The sequence below is a fragment of the Diceros bicornis genome, chromosome 16 (assembly GCF_020826845.1).
Source record: "Diceros bicornis minor isolate mBicDic1 chromosome 16, mDicBic1.mat.cur, whole genome shotgun sequence".
In the NCBI taxonomy this organism is placed as follows: domain Eukaryota; kingdom Metazoa; phylum Chordata; class Mammalia; order Perissodactyla; family Rhinocerotidae; genus Diceros; species Diceros bicornis.
Window position 1 is genome coordinate 47,257,499 of NC_080755.1, and position 21,667 is coordinate 47,279,165.

The 21,667-nt window shown below is 37.1% G+C and overlaps 1 protein-coding gene across 10 annotated transcripts in view; it reads right to left on the minus strand.

The window, feature by feature from the left end:
• The window catches only part of TCF4 (transcription factor 4), a 354,155-nt gene that overhangs the window by 278,238 nt on the left and 54,250 nt on the right, over positions 1-21,667 (minus strand). The gene's annotated exons all lie outside the window — the stretch shown is intronic.

The window sequence follows — 21,667 nt, forward strand, 5'->3', positions numbered from 1 at the left end:
TGGATTCAGCTGGCCTGAGTTCTAGACGTGACTGTTCAATACATAAGCTCCACAGAGACACCTCTTGGAGCAATGGTTTCTTCATCTGTGAAATGAAGGAGTGGGCTAGAAGCTGAAAAGCTTGTTCTTCCAGTTTTAAAGATTGCAGATTCTGAGGCTAAACCCTTAAATCTCAGTTTTCCTTGAAGACCAGATCACTTTTTATGACTGTTCCAGATCTGGAAATACTGATCACCTGCTGGAAATCCAACAGCAGTAGTTTCTGTCTGGTTCAGTGATCCTCAACCCACGTGATTCTGTTATGAAACGGCACTTCCTCTCTTTGCAGAGAGGATTAGGCTACTTTCTAATAAATATGACTCCAGCAAACCCAGCAGGAGCTGTCGCTACACTTCCCAATTCCCTGGGAGAATCAGACTTTTGATTAAAAATATTCAGGAATCCTCTGATCAGCTTCCTGATTCTAAAACCACTTTTTTTTTCTGCAAGGTGAAGCCAAATGTCCAATGGAAAAACATCAGCGATGATAATGCACACATTAAAATGCCCACACGTACACACACACACCCCACAAAGATATTTCCACAGGCAAGCAGGCACTCATTCTCTTCAACACAATTATTCTAATTATCTTTTCTTTTTTCCTTACCAAAGAGTTACATATTTATATGCAGTTCAGTTGCAAATGAATAGGCAACTGCACATGCGTAGGGAAAGAAGTGAGCATCTTTACACCTGCCTGGCAACAGTAATGGTGGCAGCCACAAAGGTAACCACTAAATTCCAACCTAGGCAGAAATACTGCTGGGTGGGGAGGGGGTGGGGAGAGATTTGAGGTGTGTAATCGTGTTGAGGGTAACCTACCTAGTAACTGATTGGGCTCCAGCATTAGTGTTGATGAGCTTCCCTCAGCGTCTCCATTCCCTAAAAAATATTCTAGGTTGAACTAGCCCTACTGATGGAGGAGCCCACCCACACGACCTGGAAATGAATAAAATGAGGAGGGAACACTGATGCGAACTTGTCGCCTATAAAGTTCCATGCTCCAGCTGATGCTCACCTGGGGCAAAGAACAGACCCAGTGGAGGCAAGAGTTCTCCTGACCAGAGGACCAGTGGCCGTGAGACGAGGTGCCTGGAGGACTTCACCCCCAACACACACAATATCCCTCCAAAGCTTCTCCCACCCCTACCAACAAAATACCTCTCAAACCGCTTATTATTTGATATATTCACTGATTTAAAGTGAAACTAAAAGCATCTTGAGAAAATTCTGCTGCTCTAAATTGATCTGTAACACCGTCTAGGTCAAATCAGCGAGCTTACTAAGCAAATCAAATCTCCGAGCCTTCTCCTCCTCTTCTAACCAGACTGCCATTCTTAAATCTTCCTAGCTACAGCAATTCCACATCTGAGACTGGTTTTTAAATGTCAACATTTTGTTGAATTTTCAAATGTAATTATGATTTCTAATGATAACTGAGAAACTGCCCCATTATACTTTTCCTCTCTAAAACTGATCATGCTAAGAGTTCAAAAATACTTGTTGAGCAATTACTCTGAGCCCAACTCTGTTCTAAACGCTTTAGATGTGTTAATTCATTGAATTCTCATAACCTGATGAAGTAGGCACTTGTATTATCCTCACGTTACAGAGAGATTAAATAACTGTGTTGTCCTGGTTCCAGGTAGTAAAGAGAAGGGCCTCGTGAGATTTAAGGCCAGAGTCCACGTTGGAAAGCCCACTCTTCCCAGCCTGTACTTGCTCTTTAATTTTAAAATTCCAGAAATCCATACAGTAAACATTGTCGCTGTGCATACCCTTTTATTCCTGGGAACACTTCATAACAAACTGCAAATAACAAAACTGCAATACGTGCTAGGTGCTACGAACATCTTTATTTCACAATTCCTATAAGAAATTTGCTTACTTTTTAAAAATTATGCTGACTTTAAAAAATCCAAACAGAACTTTAATTGCACTTTGATTAACTGTTAAAACAGATGATCTGAAGTAAACAGAGTAAATCTTCTCCCCAGAATTGTAGGAAGACTGTATGTTATTAAATCTTAACTTATTTTAAACAGGAAAAATCCCCCATTTCTGAGTTCAGTAAGTTATTGACCTTTCAATATTTCCCACCAAAATTAGATTAATTGGAATTAAAATGTATCTAGATGTGTCTTATTTCTATAAGTACTCAAGGAACACTGAGAATTGACTGTCACCTTACTATCCTCATGTATTATGGATTTCCAAAAGCAATGTTAGACACAGGGCAGGTTTTTAAATCATTATTGCAGGACTAAGACATCCAAAGCCTTGATATTATCTAACGCATTCTCTCCTAAAACCATAGTTACCTAAAAGCAAGCAGGTGCAACAAAAAACAACAAACACGTATTACAGACACATGCATACACAAGTATTACAGACACATGCATACACATGTACACACACACACACACACACCCTACCACCACCACAAACACCCAGTTCAGATGCTGGCAATACTACTTATTTTTTCAGCCTTAATTGTGGAAAATTACTCAGAAAATATCTGACGTTCTCTGCCAGGAGAGTGTGTGAAAGAAGCCCTCAGAACTGTAAACCAAACTGAATTCTTTTAGAAAACTGGAGAGCTGGGGGAAGGACCCCCTCCAACAAATAGTTTAAAGGCTACTCGGGTCATCAAGGGCAAAACTTCCAATGGCTTAATGTGACATCCAAAATGATTGCCCCCAAATCCTCAGCCCCTTTGCACTAGAGGAATAGACGGTTACCTCTAAGTTAACATCATTCCTCAAAATCCTGATTCAGAAGCACCTTTAGACCCCTAAACGTCATCCAAACCTGTCTCCCATAGGAATTCCATTAAACCAGACATTACTGGGGGTCTGAGCCAAAAAAAAAAAGGGGGGGTAAAAAAATCACAGGAACTGAAAATGTTAGGACTCCAGCCAGAGAAATTCCTTTGATGATTGATCAGTTCCTATCTTCACCCTGAAACATACTTTTGAAGGGTTGAAATAATACCTTTCTTTGGAATTTTTCATACATTAAAATGACTGGAAAAAGTTATCTAAAGCAATAATCCTAAGAAATAACTAAGAGAAATGAAAGCAACAGCAGATTTTTTAACCACCATGAGCCTTCTACTTTCTCACACTATTTTTCCCTTTCATGTCTTTCCCCTTTAAATTTCTACTAAACAAAAGCCAAGTTGCCTCTGATGTTCTATGCAGTGTCACTCTATGAATAAGACTGAGAGTAACCACATCTTCTGACTCAAAGTTAAGGGTACAAATTCATAACCTAAAACTCCAGATATAGCCCTCAGGCTGCCCCTTAGACTGAGTCACAGCAGAAGACTGAGGAAGATTTCTATTCCGGTATTTCTCTGAAGAGTTATGATACTTAGGCATTTTGATAGCTACCACAAAAAAGTTAGACCTTAACAAAGCAGACATGTTTATAATATTTCCCATTACCTTCTCATATACAGGTATACAACTTGATAGAAATTTTAAAAATGTATCAAAGTAGTGCATAAATCCAAGATTCTAAACCAGGCATTTCAAATTGGGAGTCTTTCTAACTGTTCTCACTCAAAAATGTCCAGTGATTCAACTTCTAAGAAGAGGATTCATAAATCGAAAGATCAAACTTTTTAATCAAAAACTAGGCTTTCGAAATACAAGTTATGTAAATATTTACTTCTGTGTCCCTTTTCCATATGAATAGAAAGTAATAAATTCCCCCAACATATCTGGTGATTAAAACTCAAATACACAACTTCACAAACTTTGAAAGTTTGTGAACTGAGATCTTTCTTTAAAGGGCCTTTCTTCTAAGGAAACTTCCCTGTTACTCTTTGCTTCACGGAAACAGAACATGGGTTAACGATGAGAGTAGATTTTCATTTATTTGTATACATCAGTCAATAGAAGGGGAAATGATATTGGCTGTGTGTTTGTGAGTTACATTAGAAATCTGAACAATAGCAGACCTTTACCGAAACAAAAATAAAATATGAGTCAACAAGATCTTTGCCAAACAGAGGTCTCAGGACAGCCTTGTTCAGTCTTCTGGGAATCCCACTCCAATAAGCACAATAAAAGCAGGACGTGCCTCATTTCCTTCAACCGCTCAACATGCCTCTCTTGGAGATGTTTGTAAATTTCCTTCCTCTACGCATCAAGCTGGCAGACTGTCGTCATTTCTTTGGGGTACTAATATCCTGTTGATGTCTGGGTAGATCTGTTTTGAGTGTTTCCTCCACATAACACATACATTTTTAATATTTTTCAACACAATGCAGCAAATTATTTTTCAACAATATTTGAACGTAGTTCAGCAAGGCATGATTTGATTAGAAGCAATGAAGGGCAGGAGATTTTAATAAAATGCTAGTTTTAACTTCTGGATTTACAACCTAGATTTAGGTAATAAAGTAACTCCAACAGTAAAAAGCATTCTCTGCTTTTTCTGAAACTGAAAATATTTACCTACAATAGTTTATTAATGTAAATGTTTTCATTTGATTCCTATCCTGGAGTTTGGAAATTTTACCCAGCAAAACAACAATCTTAGCATTAAAAAACTCACTTGTGAAAATTGCAACTGTTATTTTACTGGAGATACAAATTGCACTAAGTACTTTAAGAAGAGAGTTCTAAACTCATTCCAGAAGAAGTTTAAATATACTATGAATTCAGTCAAATACAATGAGTGATTTAAACTTTCATGTAAATAAATGTGGTTTTTTTCAAAACTTAAAAATGTATTTAAGAGCTGAGAGTATACTTCTTGGACAAAGAATCTGGTAATTCTTAGGTAAAAGAATTTTTACCTAAACTAAATAATTGCAGACAAAATTATATTTCTTAATAAGTTATATGATGTAAAGGGAGAAAATTTGTAAAGAGAGTGACAATTTTGAAAAACAGTACTCAAAAAGTAAAATAAGACCAACTTTCAACTAACGTAATTTTCACTTAGGCAGACATTCTGGTTCCAAAGACAGCAAAAGCTGATTTGTGAAACACCAAAAGTAATTGATCATTGCTGCAAAGCACTAGATTTGGAGCTAAACTAAATGGCATGTACCATTCACTGCAATTCCAGATAACACCTTATTTAGCACATGAAATAAAAATCACAAATATAAAAAATGTTCAATGTCATTAATAATCCAGGAAATACAGTTTTAAAAAGAACACAATCAGATACCATTTTTCAACTACCAAATTAATAAGATAAAAATAAGGAAAATTGGCACAGCCTTCCTGGATAGCAATTTGGCAAGATATGTTAAGAGCCTTTCACCTAATAATTCCCTAGGAAACTATCCTAATAATATCTTTGTAAATAAGAACAAGTTTTTATGTACAAGGATGTTCGAGACAGTGGTCAACAATAGGAAACCGTTTAAATAAATTATGGAAGACCTATATGATGGAATATTATGCCACCTAAAAAAGATCATGCTTTCAAAAATATTCAAGGACATTGGAAAATGCTCATGGTAAAAGGATAAGTTAAAAAGCAATATACAAATTTCATATTAAGTTTTTAAGAACAAAGAAAGACTAGAATCTGCAGTCTTCAAATTATTAACATTGAATGTCTCCACAATGAGGATATATTATATTTTTAATCAGAAAAAATAAAATAAAGTTTATATATGGTCCCTGACTTCAAGGATCTCATAATCTATTATTCAAAATTCATTAAAATCAAGTGGGGGTGGGGAATTCGATGTATATAGGTGATTCAAAAACGGCAGAATGTTGATCACTGTCGAAGTTGTATGCTGGATACATGAGAGTATATTTTACTATTCTATTTACACATATTTGAAATTTTTCAAAATAAAAAGTTAAGCAAATAATTAAAAGGCATGGAAAATGTAATAAGTATCATAAGAGTTAGACCAATAAATACTATAAAAGTTCAGCAATGAGAAAGATCACGTCTGGAGGAGGTATTGGCATCGCTTCGAATAGCTAGTAGGATTTCAACAGGCAGATTAAGTGCTTGAGGGTAGGGGTGAGTATAATGAGAAAAGCGACATGGAGAGAAAGGCAATTGGCCTTGAACATCAGGCCAGTGAGTAACTGGTAACAAACCCAAGGAATCTAACTGCTGCTCTCATATTAGATAAAAAACCCATAGAGGATAAAGAGGCATCACCTTATAGATTTCAACTAGGCTGTGATTCCCCCAATGAGTCAGCATTCTGCATATGCAAATGTTCACCTGGCATGAAGAAGATAAAAAAGCATCATTGACTCTTGCAGACTTCTGGTCCCACCCTTGCTCACTGAAGTAAAACTATTCCTTTTACTAGTGGATGATTCTTGGGTAATTCCCATGGGTTCTTTATTCTCCCTGGACAAAACCTCTCTGAGATCTAGGCATGATGAAGGGTGGAAGACAAAGAGCTCATTTTTAAAATACTGTACTCATTCCTTATCCTTCCCAGCCCTCAGATTTTTTTTTTTTTCACATCAATAGCCCATCTCCATATAAATGTCCGATTTTGCAACACTTTAGGTACCACAATGTCTCTGTGAATGAGTCAGAATATGCATTACCAAAGTGTGAAAGAGTCTAGTTTTCCTAACCAATATCTATTTTTGAAAAAATTTTTAAAAATGCAATTGCTTCTTATAATTTTTCCATAAATATCTAACTACTCTCAAAGCTACCACTTAGACTACAAACGCATCCTTCAGTTTGTTAAAGAAAATCTGCATGACTTCCAACTATAAATTTGGAAAATGCAATAAGCCTTAATGGCTACAAGATATGATTTTGCTTTTTCCTACTTTAAAAAAGCTACTTCTTCCTGAAGTAATATTTCAGGACACAAAAAATATTTCTTCAAATTTAAAAAGAGATTCACAACATTTGATAATTCTCTCTCTTCTTTCTCTATATAACATTCCCCAAAACATTTCTGTTTTCTTTGAAAATATATATGCATGAAAAGTTTCAGGCTAGACAGCCGGCGTTACTGCTAGCCTCTGTTAATGCTAATGGAGTTAGCATAAACATGTAAATCCCCTTTATAGATGCCTGGTTTTTCCTTTATCCAAAACCAAACTATAATCTACAAAGATAAGTAAGATCTATGTTCTTGATTTGCTTTGCATGTAAATTCTTTCACATAGATAAGCTCTTGATATCTATTCCTCCTCTGAGAGATCAAAGATCATTCTTTAAACACCAGGTTTCTCTCCTATCTTCCATCCCCTCTCAGATTTTTACTGTATCTTTTCCCCTTTGCTAATGTTCTCTGAATAGTACCAAATTAATGAATACTGACATTCTTCATAACTATTTTGATGGCATCCTGTGGTGACAATGCAACAACAGGAGTATCATGGCACCAAGCAACATAGTCTCCATGTTATTCCCTGATAGAGACTCAATGACTGACGCATGGGTTTGGAAATATTATGCCTGCACACACACACAGAACAGTCACACACTCTACCATGCTGGTCAGTACCCACAGCCAAAAAGAAGACTTGAAAATTAATCTACTGAAGATGAAAAAGTGATGACAGTTAATCCAAATAAATCACTAAAGAGAAAACTTTTAAAGAAATCCCTAGTTGCTAATATCCGAACTCTAAAACTCGTTCTTAAAGGGTCCATTACAATGAAAGTCTCTTCCAGGGTGAACTTTGCACCAGGCTGAATTAGCACTGAATTTTTAACAGACAGAAGCTTTTTGGAGGTAAAAAGCAGCAAATGAACAAAAGAAAAAAATCATGATTTTATAAAAGGGATAAATGTAAAAATATATTGACACACAAAGGAATTGATGTGTATTATTTACTTTTTATTTATCGAATAGCACAATTTGTATGTATTATTATAATTCACATATTATCTGATATATGCATAATGCATATGTAATGTAAGATTTATTACCATTAATATTATTAACATATAACATCAATTGCATATTAATTATGTTCCAGGCACAATGTTAATCAGTTAATAAACTTGCTTATTTTATCCTTCCCACCCTTTATATTACTATAAATACTATGTTTTTAAGGATGAAAACAACATCAACAAGAGTAAAAATCCGCCTAAATCTAGCGGCAGACTAAAGTCCCATAAAGACAGTTATCTCTTGTTTGACCCTGTGTCACCAGCACTTAATGTAAAGAACAGCAAATCACAGGAGCTGAACGAAAAACAGTTTAAGGACCTACGACAAGTAGGCAAGCAGATGGGAGGGAAAAAAGTAAGATAGAGTCCAATGTGGGAAGAGAACACAGTATAAAACTCATGGAAAGACACGATCTTGACCCTCAAATAAACTACAGTTCTATCAGCAAGATGAGGCACCCCATCAGGTATAGTCTATTATGAGGACATACGTCCCAAGCACAAGAGGATGAACTGGAGGGGCAGCCAAATTAGTTTCAAGGCTTAAGAGGAGCTCCCCAGAAGAGGTAGACCTTAGGTGAGTTTTGAAAGTCAGTAGGAGTTAGGGAGAAGGATGTGGTCCAGATTCCAATGCTTTAAAGAGGTCAAGTGGTAGAAAGGCCAAAGCCTGTCAATTTGACATGTCACTGGCAACTTTAATGTGGAGTTTTTGGTGAGTGTTGTGGAAAAAAGCCAGATCATAGCACATTATATAGAGAATGTGGTGTTAGAAAATTTGGTTGTGTAAAGGAAAGAACAAAATAAAGATGGAAGTTAGTCTCAAAATTTGGGGGGGGGGGTGTTTAATTTGAAGACAGGAGAGACTTGAGCATATTTAAATGCTGAAAAGCCAGGAGAGGAGTTTGGTGATTCGGGAGAAAAAGAGAGAAACACTCATGGGGAACATACTCCCCTTCCCAGAAGTAGGAGAATAAAGATAATAGAGATCAGACTAGTAAATTAGGTTGGATGATTTAAAGAGTCAAGTTGGCTTTAAAAGAAGTTTCCATAGAATAGTGGTGTGGTGTGTGTGTGTGAAAAGACACATTTCAAAGGGCTGTGTAATAGCTGTAACGCAGTGATGGGTTATGGAGGCAGGGTTGTTGATGGGAAAGACTGCTGAACGTGAGGTTAGGAGATGGGTTTCTCTGTTTTCTAGTTTCGTTACCTTAAACAACTGTTTGATCTCAACCTCAGTAATCCTGACTTTCAAATGGGACTAGTAAATTCCACTTGAAGTTTTCTGTACAATGACTCATCTGAAAGCACAGAAACTGGTTCACAGAAAATGCTCACTAAATTTTAGTTTAATCTTCTCTAAATCTAAAACAATGCACTGTCATTTAAAAAAAAAAAGGTTTATAATCAAAGTAAGAGAAAGATAAAGCTTCCCATTGGCTAAACGCTACCAGAAGACTCAGAGTCAGATTATGCAACTGTTAAGGGGTAAGCTCTTGGAACACAGATCAGAGGGGTGAGTTGAGCTGGAGGGGCAGACGGAGAAAAACTAACCAGGGATCGGGGACGACGAGCATTAGACAGGAAACTTTGTGAATATATGTGTGGGTACACTCACAGAAATCAAAATTTTATTTGGTAACGTAAAAAGTGTTCAACAGTCATTAGAGAACTTTTTGCTATAAATCTGTTTAAGTGTTTAAAATTTGAGAGAATAAAGAAAGGCGTCAGGGTCCCCAACTTGTAAATTTGTTTTGTGTATTCTAACAATTATCCAACACTTTAATAATAGAAATGTCACCATAGCTTCTTGAAAATAAAGATTTAGTTCTCTGGATTATTACATAGTTACACATACCCAAACATGCCATACAAGAAAAAACAAGTATTTGACCTTAACTCACCACATTATTATTAGAATGCAACTAGTCAGAGCTCTTAACAATTTCAGCACAAGGGGGTGGGGGTGGGGAGATGAGAGGGACAAAACAGGACAGTATGAAAGCAAATTACATTAACAACATTAGCAACAACCTCAGATTCCCAATAAGATGTTCAATCTTGAAAAATTAAGATGTGTTCTAACGCTGAGAAACCACCGCTCCAACTACTTCAATTACCATAGCTTTAAAATACACGGGATTTGAAACTATCTCCGATGTACTTTAGCAAATTTGAGAAATGTACAAATAATTATTCCAGGGCCTAAGAAAAACCCCACCTTTATAAATTCATCGTACAGGGCACTGATTAGCCATAAGGCAGAAGGGTGCTACTATACATATATATTTCACTTCTCTGCAGAACTGAGACACTCTAGGGCCTTCACATTCTTCTTGGAATTTTCCAGCTTAGTACACGTGTATCCTCATTGTCTCCTCTATAGTTAATTAGCAGTAGTACCACTGATGCCATAAATAAAGAACCTAAGAAAATCCAGGTAAGTGTCATTTCCCAACTACGAAGTCAAGCCGTTAAAAATATTCTACAGAAAATATAAAGTATGAACTGTGGTTACTAAATGATTCTGAAAAGAAAGAAATTAAGGGCTTCATTTTCTCGATCTACACGAAATTGAAAATTCAGTTTATCACTTATTAGAATCTTTTAATCCCTCAACCTCGCCATCCCCTAAAGATCCTCCCCAACACACACACACTCGTAACTGAAAGCAATGTCATAAATGAATAATTCAAATCTATCAAGTTACCCAAAGCAAAATTTTATTTCCGTCAAAGAATAATAATTTTCCCAGAGATTCTCTACCCAACATAAGGGCACTGATGTCATAGGAATGTCTCTAAGGATCAACTTACCCCACCAAACTTTGACCTTCAAAAGACCAAATCATTAGTAGTATCTAATCATCCCAGCATTGATAAAGTGCTGTAAAATCAAGCTTGTCTATAAACACACTGAGTCATTTAAATAAAAAGCAATATGTTTCACTTCTCCAGCTATATAAATATAGACTTGTATATATAAAAACAAGCACCATCCCACATCCACATATATATGGCATGGGCATATGAGGGGGATCGATGATGTTTATAGATGTCTATATGTATTTATATAGAGATATACATAGGCTCCCAAGCAAAATGTTCGTTGTTTTTAAATTCTCTGATTTTTGTTGGTAACAGTTATTTCTCGTTAACCACACAGTAAATATGAGACTATCACATTATGTAAACCATGCAAAGCTGATTGAGTTACATTTTTTTCCCTGAAAATCATATTCTGTGAATTTATAAATCAAGATGCAACTTCTTGAACAGAAACACACAGCTTCAGTGATGAGCAAAGAACTGGTTAAAGAAAATCTGATCATACAGAAAAAGCAATAGGTAGGTTAAGGAGAATACCAGAGGAAAGCCTGCAATTCATTAGGCATGAATCATAACATGATTTTCTGAGATCGCTCCAAGTTTTATTCCTATTACTAGTTAACCATAAAATTTATGTAAAAAGATTTCACTCTGAAATCTCTGTGCTCCTTAAACCACTACAGATTTGTGACATTGCTTCATTCAGCCTATTCTTCACAATTCAGAGTCTAATTATCTAGTATGTGAAATATCTAGGCCTTGGTATCTTTGCTTTTGCTCAAATTTCTTATTTGGCTTCTGCACTATGTCACAGTGACAAGGCAGAGAGGGTCAGAAAAATGGTGACACTCCTATCAATCAGCATTGCTACTTAACTAAGAATTCTGGAAGCCAGTTTATTTGGAGAGATTGAAACAGCTGGTTAACAATTTTCCCCATGAAACAAAAATAAATGGAATTATCATTTCCTAACAATAGATTACAACGTCATGCAAAAATTATGACAAATCAGATTCAAGCAGGAGAGGGAATATTTTTAGTATGGAAATAACTTTCTTGAAACAGTTACAGTAATAAAGAAATAATGAACTTAACTCATTACCTTAAAAGCATGTGATGTAAATGTTACCTCCCAGCTTCTAGTAAAGAATAACACTTTGATTTACATTTCATGCACTGCAATGACCTTAAATATAGCCATCAATAAGCCTCTTTACTGCTTTGCAACACCAAAAGTGAACGGTGCAGATTAAGTCAAATTTTATAACAAACTTTCTCCCATGTGTCTCCTCCCTGCCCTATCCTCCAAGAAAACCACACCAGAACTGTTGGTTTACTCTCATCTCTACTTTATTTCTCTAGCTTCCCCACTGAGAGTTGACTGATGAAGGCCATGTGCCTTTGGCTACGCCATCCACCACTGCCCTAAAAGATATAGGTTATTTAAATAACCCTTGTACCCCTGATAAAGTGTGACATACACAGCACTTATGAAATGTAATTATGTTTATGACAATAAACATCTACATGGGACAATTTTTTAAAGATATGAGGCATCAGGATACTATCATCTTCTTTCTAAAGTCTATTTTTAAAGGAAGTTTCTAGAACATTAACTAGTGGAAGATCGCTGCCCTCCTGAACCAGTATGGCTGGACAAGAGGCTTAAGCAACACATATCTACAGTTCTCTGGTGTAGATTTAAGAGGCATCCAAGAGCAGTCATTGGAAACAGCACCATGCCTAGGGCTGGGGAAACAAAGCAAAGAGGTTGGATTTTTAGAGCCTAGAAACTCAGAGTTGAGGCAATGAAGAGGAATTACCAGCAGGCTGATTTTAGGAATGCAGGAAAAAACTGAAAACTGGAAACAACTGAGGCTGCCAGAGTGATGTGACAAGAATAGGAAGGGCTAAGTCCCTTCTTGCTCCACTAGCTTTACAGTCTTCCTCTAGCACCTCCTATTGGCAGAAGCTAAGATGGAGGACAGCTGAAAAAGAATAAATGTAGTTTGCTCTGGCATCACAAAAAATATAGAAGGGTGGATTTGGAGCTGCTGAAGATCAACCTGTTAAAAATGTGTCACGAGGGGAAAAAATCTACAGATTAAAATATAGGTGGATATGCTCTCATGCTTCAAAGGCAAACCAGACTTTGAAAACCATTTTCACCCGATAAGAAATAAAAGTAGATTTGAGAAAACATTACCTTTAATGATTATACAAAATAGAGTACCTCTATAAAATAGATGCCAAGACGAAAGATTCAGGAAGAGATGTAAAAGTAGATGGATGTAATAAGAAACACCATAAGAAAAGTAAAAATGTGTTGACAAAATTAAAATCTGCATAAAATTGTAGAAAATGTTGGTATGCAGATGACAAACTTGAAAAGTTCTCTTAGAACAGAAAAAGAACAAAGAGATAATAATAACAAAAGGAGTACTGAACATCAAAGATGGAAATATAATCTGCCACAAACACACTGCCATCATGAATCATTAGGCATGAAAAATGACAGAAGTATCATTTCGGTGGAAGAATTTAACACATTTTTCTAGGTCCACAAGGGATCCAGTTAAGTAAAAATTTTAAAAATTAAAATGCACCCTATAGAGAATAACCCTCATTTTCAAATATTCACTGAAAAATTCCCCAAATCATCATTTATTAAGACACAAAACAAGTGTAATAAATTTTAAGCAGAAACTATACTATTTCTTTACTGACCACACTGCAATAAACCTAGAAATCAGTTCTGAAAATTTTAGAGGGCAAAGATGATAATCTATTAGAAATGTAAATAGCATTCCAAATAACTCATGTATTAAAAAGGAAACAAAACTACTAAAAAGAACTATTCAGAAACTATTAACAACAAGAATATTACATATCAACAAAACATATGGGATGCGGCCAAATTTATAGTCTGACAACAAATTCATAATCTGGGAAATAAAACGAATAAAGTAATTTAACTAAAAAGGCAATTCAAGGAAATGACTTCTACAAAACGGGCCCAAGAAAACCCAAAGAATAATAAAGTTTAAAAAATATATTAATAAACTAGAAAACAGAAAAACTAAAATCGTTAAATCCAAGAAACAATACATGTAGCTCTGACAGAAATCATCAATTAAAAAAAAAAAATAAAATGCAAATATGAAAATAAGGGTTATATAACCATAAATAAAAGTTCATTTAAATAATCTAAAATTGCATACATATTTAAAATTGTGTGTGTGTTGTGTATACATAAAGACTATCAGGCAATACAATCTACTATTACAATGGTTAGCCATTAAAAGAGAATTTTTATTTTCATCTTTTTATTTTTCTGTATTTGTAAAATGTACCATAATGTACACATATCTTCTTTAAAAAATACGTTTTTATTTTTGAAAAATAGCCTGAGGGAAAGAATTTTTCTGTGATATTCACGCCAGACAAAATTTTAGTTCCCCTAAATGTAAAATGACGAACACCATCAATACTCCAACTGTTGCAGGACTGTAACAGAGGTCAATTATTTTCATGAAGCTTCTGAAAGTTTACACTTAACTATTCATTGAAAATTTAAAAGATATCATTTAAATAAGTCTTTATAACATCTAGTTTAATAATTTTTAATGATTACATACAAAAGATCAGGCATGTTATTTTGCTGCCTCTACAGAGCGAAGATAGTGAGGTTTCATGATATCAGATGGAGTATATAAAAGAAAAACGGTTAATCCTCTTTGTAAAATATGTAAAATAGGCAACTCTTCTACTAGGTCATGTCCTGCTGGTCAAGAGAGTTTTTCTGCAAGATTCACAGATGTATTGCTACCATTTGGTATTTATCAATAACTACATGGAGTAATAAAATCAGACCTTATATTTGGGCTGAGTGTAATATTCTTCAAGATGCTTTCATGTGCATTATCTAATTCAATTGTTGTAAAAACAACTATTTGAAAAAGGCAGAAATAGAAGAGTACCATATTCTTCAACCATTATGCTTACAATTGTTTCTCATGTGAAATTAAAAATGTCCTGCTAATCATTTGCAGATATTCTTCAAATCAGCTTTTCGTGGTCAAGAAGACTTGTCATTGATTAGAGTAAATCTGATAAATCTGTATAAAATAAAAAGGCAGCCCCCTTCACCATTACAAAATAAAAACCTATGGATGAAGGGTGATCACAAGACATGTGCTAACCACCCCTTAGGCTAGATCCGGCTCTCGCCTGGATGTCCTATACTCCAAGCGCTACTATGGTGGTCATTAGGCACCTACAGGCCAGAGAATAATTTCCCATCTGGTGTGCTGCTCTGAGTATCCCATTCAAGGACTAGTCTCTAAAAGTTTAAGAATAAAAAGTAACTAAAGAACTGTGAACAATGGTCAATTACCTAATTAGCATTTCAAAAGACAGTGATAAAATGGAATAATACTCTGGGGCCCACAACTCAAATGAACATCTGTGTGTGACAAGATCAGTTAATTAAGGCTTCAGAACTTTTCCAGCCCATCTCCTCCCACCTTCCTCAGTTCCTTCTTTCTCTTCCTCTTCCTGGGTCTCCCCCTTCCTCTCTCCCTTGCTACTTTTAAGTATATGTCTGTCTTTATCTTTCCTCTAGAAATCTGCCAGATCCCTTTTCCCCCTTTTCTCGTTCCAGTCTTACTCTAGCTCCCGTTCACTTGGCATAAAACTAGCTTTCTAAACTGTTATGTCTGGTTTAGGTATAGCTTTAAACATCTCTTATGTTTTCTAAATAAAGTTTTACATGCTCTTATCAATTCCAAATCAAGTGAGTTTACATTTTAAATCTCTACTTTAAGAAAAACAGTTAAATGACATTGCTTTTTACTTCCACATAACCTTTGATTGATTTTTTTCTGAAGGTCAATGACGCTCTATAAAGGAAAATATCTTTTTACTCATACTGAAGAAATATCACATTCTGAATAAAAGACCAAGTAAGGTGAAATTCCTAATTCCTCATTTTTACTTTGCTTTTTAGTAATAAGGAAAAGTAAAATTGAGGGCCTTATTTATAGAAGAAATCTGAAATGCATATCTTACTTAATCTCCAATACAACCCTGCAAAATACATATAATTAATCCCATTTTATAGATTAGGCATGGTAAAGTTAAACAACTTCATTAAGTCACGAAAAATTGAGTTTCAAACCAGCTGTCTTGAGCACCAGGGGCCAAAGAGGTCCCTACCCTGAGCTACCTCCCTATTAAAATACATATTAAAAAGGCTAAAAGCAGTTAGATTAACAACGAACCCAATTACCAGACCACTGGCCCAAAGCAGGTACAGGTAGTAAATGACCCTCATTTATACAGACATGGAATAACTCAGTTCATTTCTGCTTTGCCCTAGATGCTGAACCAGCAGTCCCCGGGAGCTTCTCTCTACAAAGAGGCTTACCCCAGTTTCACAGAGGAAGAAAGAGAAATGAGAGAAGAGAAAATGAGCTGATGGTCGATATTATTGATAATAATTATCTGCAAACACACTTCTTTGAAGGTACAGTGAAGCCACAGTCAAGACTCCTGAGCCACAGGTCTCTCTTGTAGGATTTTTGTGCCTTTTATAGATATTGGCATTAACATCACGTAGCCCTTCATAACACAATTACTGATATTTTTGTCAACCAGGTATACAATAATTTTGTGTGTCATCAGTAGCCCTGTTCTATCTTTGAAGTTCCACTGGACTCAGCAATGTGTCTGCAGAACCACAAAGAGGAAAGATGTGCCGTGCAGGAAATATCAACAAAAAATTCACTTTATTGCACACATCACACTTGTCTAACAAGGGATCTGGCTGGTTGGATGAAGGTTACTCCATCTTCTCAGGCCTGGAGCTCATTTCACCTCCTACACCATGTGGGGCCAGATAGACTAGTCTTGGGTAATTCTTTGACTATAGAAGGCCGAAGGGTTGATCCAGGAAATGTTCTATTGTACAGGGGGCCTAGGGATTTTCTATCTAAAATCCTTGGGAAAAGGCCTTGTGGATCTTTGTGCCCCTTTCACTGCTCTGAGTTGCTTTGAGGTTTTCAGAGTAATTAGGGACAAAAGGCCAAGTTTATGGCCAAATCTCACCTTCAACCCGATCCTGATAATTCTTCCATGGCAGAGTGACTTAACTTTTGTTGGGTCACTGAATCTTCTTGAGAATCTGAGAAAGTTCACAGGCACTCTCTCCAAAATATAAAGGTGCACATATACAATTAGGGATCCCTCCCTCCACGAACCCCAAGTCAAGAAGAACACTGCTCCAGGCTCAATCCACCAAGATGCTGAAACCAAACCATCCCAGGGAGTCTCAATAGATATATTGCACTCTAGAAGCCCAGGCAAGGGAAAACTGCACACCCCTCAGGCAAGTTTTCCTATAAACAACAGGAGAGAAAAGAGGAGACAAGGGGAAAAGTAGCTGACCTCAGGCAGGTGTCTCCCTCTGCCAACTAGGCTGCAAAATCACCAGAGTGGTCCCCTCACTCTAACGAGAACCTTAAGGAGGTGTTGACCCCATAACCAACACTACCTTCCCATACACGTCTATAAAACTGCAATGGCAGATTTATCACCATCCTGGTGGGTCAAATAGGGGTTCATCTAAATCAGACAAGCAGAGATTAAGAGGGCCTCTAACAGCCAGCGAATCTGGAAGTATCTCTCTCCTGTGACAAGGTCAAAACACGACTGTTTTCTCTCCAGAAAGAAAATCAGTGAGAAACTGTTCATATGCATACAAACGCATTCTTTCAAAGAATGGGAAATACTGAGGCAGCAGATATCAGCTTCACATCTCTGGTTCTTCTGAGACCTATAAACACCACTGATGGTGTTTATATCATCATCCTGGTCAGCTTGGTGCAAATTCAATGAGATGATACTCCAAACACACAGCAAACGGAGGAGGTATCTTTTTCTCTAAATATTCAGGGTTCCAGCAATTAAAAAGCATAATACCATGCACATCATAAGCATTCAGTAAATACAGGCTGAGTGAATGAAATACAGACGTTATTGAACAAGACTTGTTTTTGGGAAGTAGAGATGAATCCACCTTGAAAAGCTAAGGAGTTTTTACAATGGCCTCCCCCAAGATACCCGATTGCCAAGAGAAAATTAAAACTGGCAAACAAACAAATAATGAGGAATGAGAGCAAAAATGTATTTTCTGTTATAAAAATGTTAAGTATAGACACACCCTCAGTGTAAATCAACAGCACTGAGCCTGAACTAATTAAGCTCCCGCAGACCAGAGCCAATTTAGAAGAAATCATGAAGAACTAAGAGCTAAGATATTTGTACCTGCTTGAAGGTAACCTTGAAACTATTTTGCTGGATCTTTAGAAATTTGTTTCAAAAAACCAAAAGTGTATGACCATATGATTCTAATTAGCAGAGAGCGAGAGAGTTGAAGTTGAAAAGGCTGTCACACAAGATTGCTACTTTCACCACCACAACTCCAAGAGCAAAAAAGTATTTTCTCTGTGATCTGAATGATGGAAGATGCATGATATTCTATGCAAACTTAAAGAATAAAGGCTTTGGAGGATGGTTATTACTAAGATTTTAGGTATCTAACATTTGGTAAGAAATTTGGTATGGGTAAGAAAAACAACTTCATTTAATAAAAAGGAAGTTTAGAACTTCACTCTTCTTTTACCCATACACATTTAGAACCATCACCATAAACTAATCCATTCATATCTAGTTCATAGCCCAGAGGTATCCATAATATACTGTCAACAAACATACTTATACAGTCAACAAACCTGGAACTATGCTGCAATTTAAACTTTGTTCATAACCAACAATTGTTCTTAAATTATTGGTGGTTTTTTTGGGGGCGGTGAGGAACATTGGTCATGAGCTAACATCGTTGCCTATTTTCCTCTTTTTTTTTTTTTGCTGAGGAAGATTGGCCCTGAGCTAACATCTGTGCTCATCTTCCTCTATTTTGTATATGGGACTCTGCCACAGCATGGCTTGATGAGTGGTGCACAGGTCTGCACCCAGGATCCGAACCATGAACCCCACGCTGCTGAAGCAGAGCACGTGAACTTAACCACTACACCACCGGGCCAGCCCCAACTGGTGACTTTGTTTTTTTTTTTTAAGGAAGCTCGGCCTTGAGCTAACATCTGTCAATCCTCCTCCTTTTACCGAGGAAGACTGGCCCTGGGCTAACAGCCATGCCCGTCTTCCTCCACTTTATATGGGACGCCGCCACAGCATGGTTTGACAAGCGGTGTGTCGGTGCGTGCCCAGGATCCTAACTGGCGAACCCCGGGCCGCCACAGCAGAGTGCGCGCACTTAACCGCTTGCGCCACTGGGCCAGCCTCCCAACTGGTGATTTTTTAATCTTCCTGATTCTAGTAAGTACTAAGAGCACATTTTTTTGTGTGTGTGAGGAAGATCAGCCCTGAGCTAACATCCATGCTAATCCTCCTCTTTTTGCTGAGGAAGACCGGCTCTGAGCTAACATCTATTGCCAATCCTCCTCCTTTTTTTCCCCAAAGCCCCAGTAGATAGTTGTATGTCATAGTTGCACATCCTTCTAGTTGCTGTATGTGGGACACCACCTCAGCATGGCCGGAGAAGGGGTGCGTCGGTGCCCGCCCGGGATCCGAACCCGGGCCGCCAGTAGCGGAGCATGCGCACTTAACCGATAAGCCCTAAGAGCACATTTTTGACAAGATGTAAAAGGAAAAAATGTATATAAGCTACAAATTTGAATCTGTGCACATCTAATGATCAGAATCCACAGAAATTCAACAACAGCAAAAATATTAAGCATCAGTGGCTGATGCACCAGTGTCATTAAAGGAGTACTTCTGACTCTAAGCTAAACGTCTCCAAGAAATTCACGTTCTCTCATTATTGACTGACTTTCAACTCCAAAAAGAATTTGAATCTGCAATATGCATTCTTTGTTGTTGTTTTCAGTGTCTTTTCATTTTTCACATTTCTCTTTTTTTGCTTCTGATGTTCTTGTTGCAGTTAAAATCTCTTTCTTGAATACACACAAAGAGAAAGTAGGAGGTATTTAAAACTAAATGCCTTATTCTTTAGAGACTTTGATTTTGTTACTGGTAAAACATTTAGCTCCCTAAGGACTCTAGGAGAGCTACAGAGTTTAGATTTTCTCAACATCTCAGGAGTAAGCAGTTCCATCTTTCATTTTTACCATGACTTTTCACCCTTACTGAAATATAGCGTGAATTGTTGCAATCACTGGCTTCTTTTCTTTCTCTATGTGGCGAGGACCGGGGGTGGGGGGGTGGTAGGGGCTAGTGGAGGAGTGATGGAGAAGGGAGAGAGAGAGAATGAATGAGGTCCTAGCCATGGCATAACGTCTTATTATTAGTCTTCATTCGTTATACCACATAATCAAGTTAGTTATACCTCAGGTTTCTTTTTTAAATAAAGGGAATAATATAGTTAGCATTTATTGTTTTTTAGATCAATTTTCAAGGCAATGTTACCTAGATACACCTCCTGCTGAGCTCAGTCTCTGCAGGGACTCCTGATACCAGGAACTAAAAACACTAACAACTTTGCAATGGCTACAGTAACACATTTCTAAAGAGAAGCAAATTGCCAACGTTTACTCTCGAATGGAGAGGAGGGAGGGACTGTCACTAGGACACAATGCTAAGAGGAGGATGTGGGACATTTTAAACATCTAGAACATCTGAAAGCCCTCCACATTGCCATTTCTGCAGGTTACTCTGTGACACTCCTTTTGTGGCACATATTCTAGAACTCAGACTTGCAAAAGAACATATCCACAGAGTTTCAGGTTGCCAAGCACCCGGGCAGGGAGACTGCTGTTTCTGACATATTACGTTAATTTCTGAAGAACAAAAGGTTCAAACGTGACTCCTCCAAGAATAGCAACCCAATAGCAACCGCGAGGCAGCTCAGAAAGATTGAGAAACTGGTTAGGGCAAAATGGTCTGCCAGGAAGAAGCAAAACCTCTCTCATGAAGATATTAAATAACTTTGCATCCAGCAATATATAAAAATTGAGCAGAAACTGTGGAGATATGTACCAAGAAGGCAAGCGGCAAAGAACAGGGAATAAAACAGGTGATGGGAAGGAGAAAGTCTATTCTGAATCACAACTATGCTGTGCATCTTGGCTCTGTGCAATTTAGGTTTATTTGCACACTCTTTTTAGAAAGAGTGGGGGTTGGGGATCGAAAGCGGATGAAAGAGTTATTTATGAACAGACGGGACACCAGGATGGGGTGGTAAGAAGCTATGGGGGAGTGTCTGGACTTGTGGATAAAGGAAGAAGCAGACATATGGGGAAATCTATATAGAAGAAACAGAGAGAGTGAAGAAGAGGCTAAAACAGGCAGATGGCTGGACTGTAAAGGAATAGCATTATGCGGGGGCTCTAAAGAAAGAGAGGTGGCCCTGGGAGGGGGAAAACAGCTAAGGGAAAAAGAGGGTCAGGAGGTGACTGCTTGGAAAGTTTTTTGAAAGTTGCAGAAATTAGATCTAGATTAAAATATTTTTAAAATTTATTTAAAAGCCAGGAGGGACCTACAACAAAATGAAAAAAGATACCTACTTAAAAAAAAAATATTCACATGAAAACCAGTGTTCAAGATTAAGAGCAAACATTTTTGACAGAAGTGTGAAGAAATTATAACTAATAAAAACCAAAGATATAGGGGAAGGGCCCTCTTGAAACAGACATTCTATGAAAATACCACTAGATTGCAAATGATACTCCCTGGTAACCTTTTTAGACTGTGTTTCTGAGGCAGAGTAGGTATTTTCTGGAATACCAGAGCATCTTCTGTATAAGTCTCATAACACTCTTCATGCTGGATAATAAGTATTTGCTTTCAATCCTGAGGGCAGGAACTGTGTCTTATCGATCTTTTCATTC